Source organism: Dipodomys spectabilis, unplaced genomic scaffold, assembly GCF_019054845.1.
Source record: "Dipodomys spectabilis isolate Male_0828 unplaced genomic scaffold, ASM1905484v1 ptg000122l, whole genome shotgun sequence".
In the NCBI taxonomy this organism is placed as follows: domain Eukaryota; kingdom Metazoa; phylum Chordata; class Mammalia; order Rodentia; family Heteromyidae; genus Dipodomys; species Dipodomys spectabilis.
In genome coordinates, this window is record NW_024870799.1 from 18,492 (window position 1) to 28,474 (window position 9,983).

The 9,983-nt window shown below is 34.0% G+C and overlaps 1 pseudogene; it reads left to right on the forward strand.

Moving 5' to 3' along the window:
- Positions 1 to 9,609: 9,609 nt before the first annotated feature.
- On the forward strand, positions 9,610 to 9,706 carry LOC122115635 (annotated as a pseudogene).
- The last annotated feature ends 277 nt before the right edge of the window (positions 9,707 to 9,983 follow it).

A 9,983-nucleotide genomic window follows, 5' to 3' on the forward strand; every position in this document is an offset into this window, starting at 1 on the left:
CTTTGGGACTCTCCTTAAAGTGGTCTGAGAAGAGGCTGGTTTTGCTGATCATACTCACTGGATCCTGCGTTTTTGAAATCTTTATTGCTATGGAAAATTCAGGACCAGACTAAACGAATTGATAACTGACTCCTGCAACAAGAGAATCATCTCAGGAGTGAAACATCCATCCATAAGACACTTCAAAACCTCCATATCTTTGTTTCTTTGCAGTAGAACATTTTTAAAACAAAGTTATTTCCTTTTGTTCTATGCTGGCCTTCAAATGGCATATTGTTTCCTTCTGTAATATTCTCAACTACAAGTTTACAGACAAGTTTTATATGAGTAAAGAACACACTCAAAAATGTCAGGGAGAAAGTTTCCCTCAAACATTGAATTCTTTCCTTGTACAGTAAAAAGGAAAGCAAATGTTAACTTGAACTTTGTCATTCCTCTATGTTCAATTCCTCTCCTGAGATCAATTTCCACATCTAGTAACAGTTACTTCCACTTACTTCCAGTAGCAATCTATGGTGCTGCTAGAGATAAAATGAATGTTTTCTGACTTCATTGAAATAGCACAAGGACACATTTAGACATGAGGTAACACGTGTTTCAGAGACAACTTAGTAAAGAGAAAATATGAAATTTAAATTGCTTATGAATACTTTATTCATGAGTACATTTTGTTCAAACTTCTTTAGTGCTCTGTAAATTAAGGTGAATTTTAAATGGGAAGAAGGTTCTCAGATCATTTTTTGTGAGTGTATGTGCTGTGCCTTAATTTCCCAATTGTACATGAGTTAACAGTAAGAGAAACAATAGCAATAATAGGAGAGAGAAGGTCTGTGTTTATATAAAAGGGTTCAATAAAATATAAAAGACTCTACAAATAAGACAACATTGAAACAATAAAGCCAAGTCCAGTATGTAGATTTATGGGAGTGATATAGAGAAAGCATTACTCCTATATGGAACATGAAGCCACTTCCTTTCTAAATCACGCTTGCTAATCACCTAATTTTGTAAAAAGGAGAATGGAAGAATGATTCTGTTTCCAATGCAAGTCATATATGAGATAATGGACTTAACTGGAAAAGAAGAATCTATGTTGAAAGAACAGGAATTATACTAGCAATGAATCTGGTGGCTAAGATCACATTTCTTTTTTTTCCTTTTCTTATATTCTTTTTGTAGTTGTTGGTCATGGTACTTGAAATCTGGGACTGGGTGCTGTCCTTCTGCAACGAAGCTCAAGGCTAGTGCTCTTCCACTTGAGCCACAGTGCCACTCCCAGTTTTCTGGTAGTTATTGGAGAAAAGAGTCTCCAGGACTTTCCTACCTGGGCTGGCTTTAAATCCCAATCCTCAGATCTCACCACACCGAGCTTAGGATCACATTTCTAATAGTGTACACTCAAGATATGTAATGTATATGTCCATCAATCTTTATATTAATTCTTGCATTAAAAATCTGGGCTACAGGATAGACTTTACACTCACAAAAGTGTTTGTAGTTTAAAAGTTGATACTCCTGGAAAAATAAAACCTAAGTATGTAAAGGAGTCTTAGAAGTTCAATTTGCATCCAGCCTGGGCAGAACAGGCTTTGAGACACTACCTATAATTAAATAGCCAAAAGCTGGAATACCAGTCATGAGCAAGATTGCTGAATAAGAGCTTGAGGTTTGTGCATACATACATACAAACATACACACACACAGAGGGATTTATATGTGCACACAAAAATACACAAATAAAACAATTCTCAGAATATGTAGAAAAGTTAGAAAACAATAAAAATATGTCCCGATTAAGACTAGAATCAAGGGATAATTTTTAATATTAGAAAGCCCTCAAGTGAAATTTCCCCCTAAAAGTTGAGAATCTTACATAGGTAGTAATCAGAGATAGTAAGAGAGTCAAGCAACATTATTAATGGGATAGGATTCATGGAGGAATGAATCAGGGAACCCTCTAGGTGCATATGAAAATGTTCATATCTTGTGTCAAATGTTAGAACATCTTTGAAAATAGTGCATAAACAGTCTGAGCAGTCAGTCTAGTGGATAAGATCATAGGAGAAGTTCAGAATTGCTAGTCTGTTTCTAGAGTAAATAAACTATGGCAGGGCAATGTGATACAAGCCTGGAATTCTAGCACTTCGACAGGAGATTAGAGAATGGAACTACATTGCGATATCTTCCCTGGACCAGGTAGAATAATTTTGTCTCAATAAAACAAACAAAACAACAAGAAAGGAATACACAGTTGGAATTTGGGTCTAATTTTCTCATTATGTTTTGAGAAGTCAATTTTCCTATTGAAATGCAATTCATATATATCCTCACTTGTGTTTTAAATGCTCTCTTCATTACAGAACATTCTAGATGCAAAATGGCTCATTTTTCCCATTCAAAAATTTGCAAAAGTGAGTAAGCACCATTCTGTTGGATTCCAAAGAAATGTTGAAGAGTTACAAAAGCATAAGCCTGGAGAAATCGCAAAGTTCATCTAATGTAGGACTTTGTAGACCTTGATAAATTAGAATTTAGATTTAAAATATATATTTTGGTTTTGTTTGTAATCTTATATTCTATAGGATACTACAAAATTCTTTTTAAGTAGAGGGATTAATTGAAAAATTCACAAATGATTCTGGCATTCTATTTTCCTAGAATATTCTTTCAAGAGAGTTATAATTAGAATATAGTAAATAGATAATTCCCACAGTTCATGTATACCATGTTAATGTGAATAATCTAGACAGAGTTGCCAACAAATGGATGACAGTAATTTATAAATTTATAAAAACAGCATTTTTTGAGGGTTTAGTTTAAAATGGTATGAAGAGAGTAATTCTGTGACATCTTCTTTCTTCAACCTATAAGCACACAGGAAGCCATTTCCTTATTTAGGTGCCTCTGTATACATTGAGGAAAATGCTAGGTTTGGGGTTTGTATTCAACGTTGTTTTTGTTTTATTGGTTTGCTTAGAGCTTGAACTCTTCCCCTGGACAGTGTCTCTGAGCCTGTTTATGCTCAAGGCTCCTGCCCTACCACTTCAACCTCAGTGCCACATTGTGTCTGGCTTTTATGTAGAAGTATATTGGAGATAAGATTCTAAGAAACCTTCTTGCCATAGTGGGCTTTGAACCATAATTTTCCGCTCTTAGCTTCCTCAATATCTATGATAATTAAAAAAGTATAAATATAAATAATATTTGCAAGTGAGGAAAAATGATGCAGCTCAGTTTATTGTGGTGTCTTTCCAGAACACGGAGGAAATCACATTAGCAGAGATGTAGTATATTTCACAATAGAGATAAGCTATTCATGATATGAATTAAGGAATTTTAAGGTGCAGCTTACAAGTTGGAAACTTTTGGGCTAGGATGACTTCATGGTATAAATCTTGGGATTGATGGTCATAGAAATAACAGCTTACTCTGATTAAAAAAAAATTGCTTACTCTTGACGAATTAATTATTACAGATGCTTCATAGTTTTCTCCTCTACGAGAATGTGGCTATTTTTCTGTTGACTTCTCAATCTTTAACACCCCATTGGAAACTGCATCTATTGCAGAATTTCATAACATGCAAAAAAGTACTGTTTTGAATCTCTCAGGTATGGAATGTTGACAATTTAAAAATGAGTAATTATGAGTAGTTATTTCTCATAAGAATTTTGAAGAACACATGTATTCTGTCCTCTTAACAACTTAGTTAATTTTAAAAGTTTTGGGGTTCCATAGCATTAAAGTGGTTTTCTGTTTTAGAATTAGAAAGTATTAAATTTATTCTTTTTCGAAAAATTCGGCAAGTATATTATGAAAATATTGTCTAGTTGGATAACAATCACGTTGATGACCCTCTGATAAAGAAGAGGTAATTAATTTGAATTGGATGTCAAATAGTACTGATTTTTAAAATATTACTACATAAAGAATAATATTTACTGTGCCAATACAGTGAAATTACATTTTATGCAGCTTATTTTTTCAATTTTATTATCAAATTGATGTACAGTGAGGTTACAATAATTGTAAGATAGTAAATACAAAACATTTCAAACTTGTTACCCCCCCCTCATTTTTCTCACAGTTTTCCTTCACCCCTCACAAGCTGTAATGTACATTTCCAATATATTGTCTTGTGAGTGTTGCTATTTCATTGGTTTTCCTTTTGTCATTTGTCTCACCATTTTGCTCTTCCTCTTCCCTTCCCTATTTAAGGTAAATGCATACACAATACAAAATCAAATACAGCAGGAATGAACAATAGGGGAAAAACCCAGAGAAAACAAATCACATAGTTCATCAAAAACAACAACCACAATTGAAAAAATCTGGTTCCATATCTTGGAATTCATTTTGCTTAGCATCAGCTTATATGGTTATGTATACGCAGTACAAAACCACTGGAAAGTAATAGCTGCATGGACACCATATCATGAAAACAGCATGTTAACTTTTTGATGGTAAAGGTGGAATTAGGATTGGTGAATTCGCAGTTCTGATAAAGGTATTTCAAGGGTTTTAAAGTTATGACAGGTAAATTTGAGTTGTTCAAAATTTTTAACAACTTAGCCTATTAAGAAAATTTAAAATTGCCTGGGAGAATAGGCTTTCATGCAAAGAAATCCACGGAGACTTAGTAGAGAGGAAGCAATGTGGGTGAAGATGCTCATTTTCACACTAAACAAACAAACCTCAGAAACGTTGCTGTAAATCCTGTATGTTCCCTTGGAATTATCGTTACACAGGAAATACATTCTTATGTTGAAACAAGGATATACTGGAATTTAAATTCAAATTCTTAAAAAATAAGACATCAATTTTGTGAATTTACCTTTAATTACCAAACCATAATTCTCTGAAAAAGATAATTTTAGTCAAAATATTTAGGGAGAAAGTGCCCTCCACAATGAAAGAAGGTGTTGGGATTACACATTTCTGTTTGTAACACTTTCTACAATGTCTTTGCATGTGAAGCAGTGAAACACAGAAAAAAATCTGATTGGATACTTCAAACCAATGATTTCAAATTTCTAAGTGGCTCACAAAAAATAATATCCTTAATAACATGAAATAGTGAAGACTTCTCTTATTACATAAGCCAAAATGTTTTGGGTTCAGAAAAGAATTGAGCAAATGGAAAAGGTAAGAAAACATAGTTCTTAGAAAGCCTTGCTAAGCATATTGGCTTCAGCAGTGAAGGGAGGCCAAACTTTTTTATATAAATTGTGTTAATATTTTTTTTGGGTGCCCAGTCGTGGTGCCTGAACTCTGAGCCTCGGCGCTGTCCCTCAGCTCTTCAGGTCAAGGCTAGCGCTCTACCACTTGAGCCACAGCACCACTTCTGGCTTTTTTCTTTTTGCTTATGTGGTGCTGAGGAATCGAACCCAGGGCCTTAGGCATTCAAGGCAAGCGCTCTACCAAAGAGCCAACTTCCCAGCACTAAATTGTGTTAGTAATTTTACTACCAAAAGTGATTTTACAGAGCCTATTTGGCTCACTACAATGCAGAACAGATTGAATGAAGACATGAAAATAAATTCCACATCCAAATGAAGCAACTTAAATAGTTTTAAAAGAGAAATCATGAAGATGTAACAGTGGTGGAGCCCATATAGTCCTTCAGCTTCACTGAACTTGAAGCCAAAATGCTGTGATTAATTGGAAATCAGGCAAGAGCTAAGAGGAGGACATAGAAGCAGGACATAGAAGCATTGTCCTTTTGGAACAGACACTGTCTTCCTAGGTATAGGTGATTTAACTCTACGCTCCTCCATACATCTTGGTGAACAAATGCAAGACCAAGAAAAAAATCATCTATTGAAATAATTTTGCATAGAATAACTTCATTGTTCCTGATATGGTATCTAAGGAGAGTCTTAAGATAGAAGATAAAAGTGCAGTATTTTTCAGTTTCTTCTAACCATCTTCTTAGCAAAATATATCTTTTAGGTTAGAATGGATTGAACCAAAAAGTGATGGATTACTTATTTTTGTGGGCACTTTAGACACAAGAAGACTTTCAAGGTAAAAGAAAAAATACAGCCAAATATTTGTGATCACAGCTTCTTGGACTGTTTTCTGGAGACAAAGTTTTACATTAAGTTTCAGGGCAACCAAATGCAAGAGGGAAGTTTAATAGACTTGCTTGGCCAATTAAACAGCATGAAAGAAGAAAATGGCAAATAATATTTAAGGAATTACTTTGACCAATTACTTTGTCAGAAGAAAGAAGGAAAAATATAATTCAAAATCAGTTGACTTAAAAGTATGAAGAAAGAGTAGTGAAGAGAGATTAGAGAAAACATAGAGGATTGTTTTCTCTCCAGTGGAGTAATGGGTTCTTGATCTTGTTTCTTCCATTCTGTCTTCACAAGCTATCAAGTGTGTCTCACGACTGGATTATCCAGTTCAGACAGAGAACTCATAGAAGAAAGATAATATTTGCAGCAGATGTAGGTGATTTATAACCTTAGACAATCTATTTAAATCTGTTCAAAATTCTCCCCTATCCCAAACTTCTCTCTTTGTATAGCTTTGTTTGCTTTTCCCATGATGACCCTTCCTTCATTAACTGCTTAAAATTTGTGGAGGTCATATTCATACTTTCTAGAGATTTCAGATTGGTTGTGATTTTTGTGTGTTTTTGTTTTTTGTTGTGTTTTTAAACTGAATTTCAAAAGGTTGTACAAGTGTTACAATTAAATATATCCATCTAATTGTCCAATGCTCTTGGATCAGAGTCACTCCTTCCATCATTCTCAACCAACCCCTTCTCCAAGATTTATTTCAGATTTACCACTTCCTTTATCATATGTGTAGATTGAGTATTCTAGCTGTACTTGCCCCTTGTTCATTTTTCATTCATTCTATGTCTTTACTATAATTCCTTTCTGTTTTCAACTTCCTGATAGTCATCCTGTTACACTGTCTATTAATACTTTGAAAGGTTTATGTACATTTCATGGAGTTTCCATACTGCATATGCTTGAACTGATGTCAGCTTATATTTCCATAATTCATTCAAATTTGCAAACAGGAGACGTGAAGCACCTAACCATGATTTTATTCTCATCCATTTGGAAGATTAATCTTTAGTCAAAAAGAAAGTAAAAAAATTGGCATAGAATGTATTCCTAACTACCAGTTCTTATAAATGGCTTTGTACAATGGTGTGATTGTTTTATTTTACATGGGATAATATTTTCTACTACCTATAAGTTTTGGAAAAAGAAGAATACTAAAATTTATTCCTATAGAGGAATATGATAGAAATAGAAGACAGATTTTATGTTTGTCATATCTCTGATGAGTACCCATATTCAAGACATACATCATATTTCTTCCTATGTTAGACAGATAGGGAAAACATATTATTACATATGATAAGACAACTACTTGTGACTTTTTAAAATGTACCTTATTAAATGATGACATTGACTTTATTAGCTAATATTTGGGTTTGAAATTTGGGAGGCTGATCTATCTAACACATTTCTGGAAGGCCCTTACTGAAAAACACAAATTGTGGGTGGTACTATTTCTACACTTTAATGAATGGTTGAACGTATTGGGCATTAGTGCTGGGTAAATAATTCAACTCTATTGTAACTTGCTCCCTACACTTGAAAAACTTGTAATGTCACTAAGTATCATCTACTTGTCAAATGTTATTTTGGCGAATGTGATTTTAAAAAGTTAATTTGAAAAGGAATAATTTTCAGAATATTAAATGTAGATCATCATTGGTTTGAGAGTGACATTTTTATACCACTGAAATATGTTGTACTGAAGTCCCAGTGTTTTGAAGCACTAAGGATCTTCTCAATATTTTTCTGAATTACATTTGAACTCTAAGTAAATTTTTCTGGGCCTTGGTAGACCAATTATCGATCTATCCTTCCAGGAACTACTTTTTGGCTCACTTATGCAGGACTAAAATCTTTCATTAATCATAGGGGAGGGATATTAAAAATAATCTTATCACACTTTGTGAACTTGTTCACTCATATGGGCTGGTCAGCTGTAAGTTGAATGTTTGAATTGTCATACATACTCTCAAATTTTGTGATCTCATCTTTCATTTTAAGTTGCCGTGCATTTCACAATTGCTTACTGCTAATTCCTGCATCTCAAGGAATTGGGGCCCTTAAATATAGGAAATTAGAACTTGAGATGGATCTTCAAATACTTTGTGTTGGCATGTTGCATGGGCCTTGGTGAGAAGTCTTGCCTCTGTTATCTGATGATGCCGATAACTGGGACCTGGGATCCTAGGAATCATTGTATCATGCAGAAGAATAATATTTGTTAGACACCTTATCAGCAAAATTTGGGCATAATTAGTAGGATTGCTTCAGAAATATGGAGAAAAACAGTTTGGGACCAGCGAGTTAAAACAATAAACAGAGAAGCAGAGCAAAATCCCTTTTAGATTAGCGGAAAACAACATTGTTTTTTTTTACCATGTGAATTCAGAAGACCAAGAACAGTTAGAATGTATCACAAGTTTATACCAAAGACATTGCTCTGATACTTCATATATTCTAATATACATTTTAAACCTAATTATTTATATTCCTATTCTATTTATTGGAATAAATAAACATTAATTTATTAGTGAAATTATCAACTAATTCTAGTAAGTTTCACTGTGTGAAATATAAAATCAGCACATATAAATATAAAATATATAACTATATAATATAAGAAAAAGACACATGTTTTGCATTGTTCTATTGTGGTTACAGTATCAAAGGCAACTCTGTTTTAAAGTATTATTCCATTATCTCTACCTCAGTGTTTGATAGAGTTGGACCTAAAGCTTTACCATTAAAACATTACCAATTAAAGGCCTAATAATGAGGAGAAACATCTGGACTTCTCCTGCAACTATGAAAATATTTCGTGATAGAAATGCAGTGGTGTAAGTTCCTGCCTGGTTGGATGGTAGACAGGCCAGGACATTAATTAATCACGCATATGATCAATTTTTTCACCTTCTTGGCTTTAGCTACTTTTGAAATGTTAGATATAATAAACAATTATATTTTGATAAAATACCTTCTAGTCTGAACACTTCTGACTGAAATGTTCATCTCTCTATGATCCCTTGTAACATTTAAGTTTTGTTCAAGTAAAACAATCTATGTTGTCAGGGTAAGATATTCTGATTGGTCTGTTCCTACATGGGAGAAGAGTAAAGGGTCAGGTAGACATTTGTGCCAGTAAGACCTCATTTGGGAAAATGTCAGCTGCAGTATGTTATAAGTAGCTCTTAAGCAAGGCTTACTTTGAATCCATTAGCTCCACAAACCTAATTCAGTTGGATCAATAAGTACTTGAAAAAGCCATCACCTTTGGACCTAGCTATAAATTATTGAAAGTATGAACAAATTCCAAATGAAAAAGACTTAAAATTGTCATTGACAAAAAAAATTGCAAATGTGAGCAATCGATTGAACATGTAATTTTTCCCCTATTCACAGAATTTTAGGGAAATAATAGCATTGTTAGGAACAATAAGATTTCCTTGTTCCAAGTAGGCACCCACGGATATAAGCCTGTATAAAGATTGCATCACTAACTACTTAAATTTAGAAGATACTACATGCTTCAGCAGCACGTATTCCCAAATTACAATACAGAGATTAACATGGCAATTGCACAAGGATGATATGAAAATTTGTGAAGTATTCCGTATTTTTCATTCTTCAGATGCAAGAAATGAAAAACAGTTATTAAAAAGTTGATTACAGGGCTGGGAAGGTGACTCAGTGGTAGAGTGCTTGCCTTGCATGCTCAAGGCCCTGGGTTCGATTCCTCAGCACCACATAAGCAAAAAGAAAAAAGCCGGAAGTGGCGCTGTGGCTTCAGTGGTAGAGCGCTAGCCTTGAGCTGAAGAGCTGAGGAACAGCGCCCAGGCCCAGAGTTCAGGCCCCAGGACCAGACCTAAAAAAAAAAAAAAAGTTGATTACAAAATAA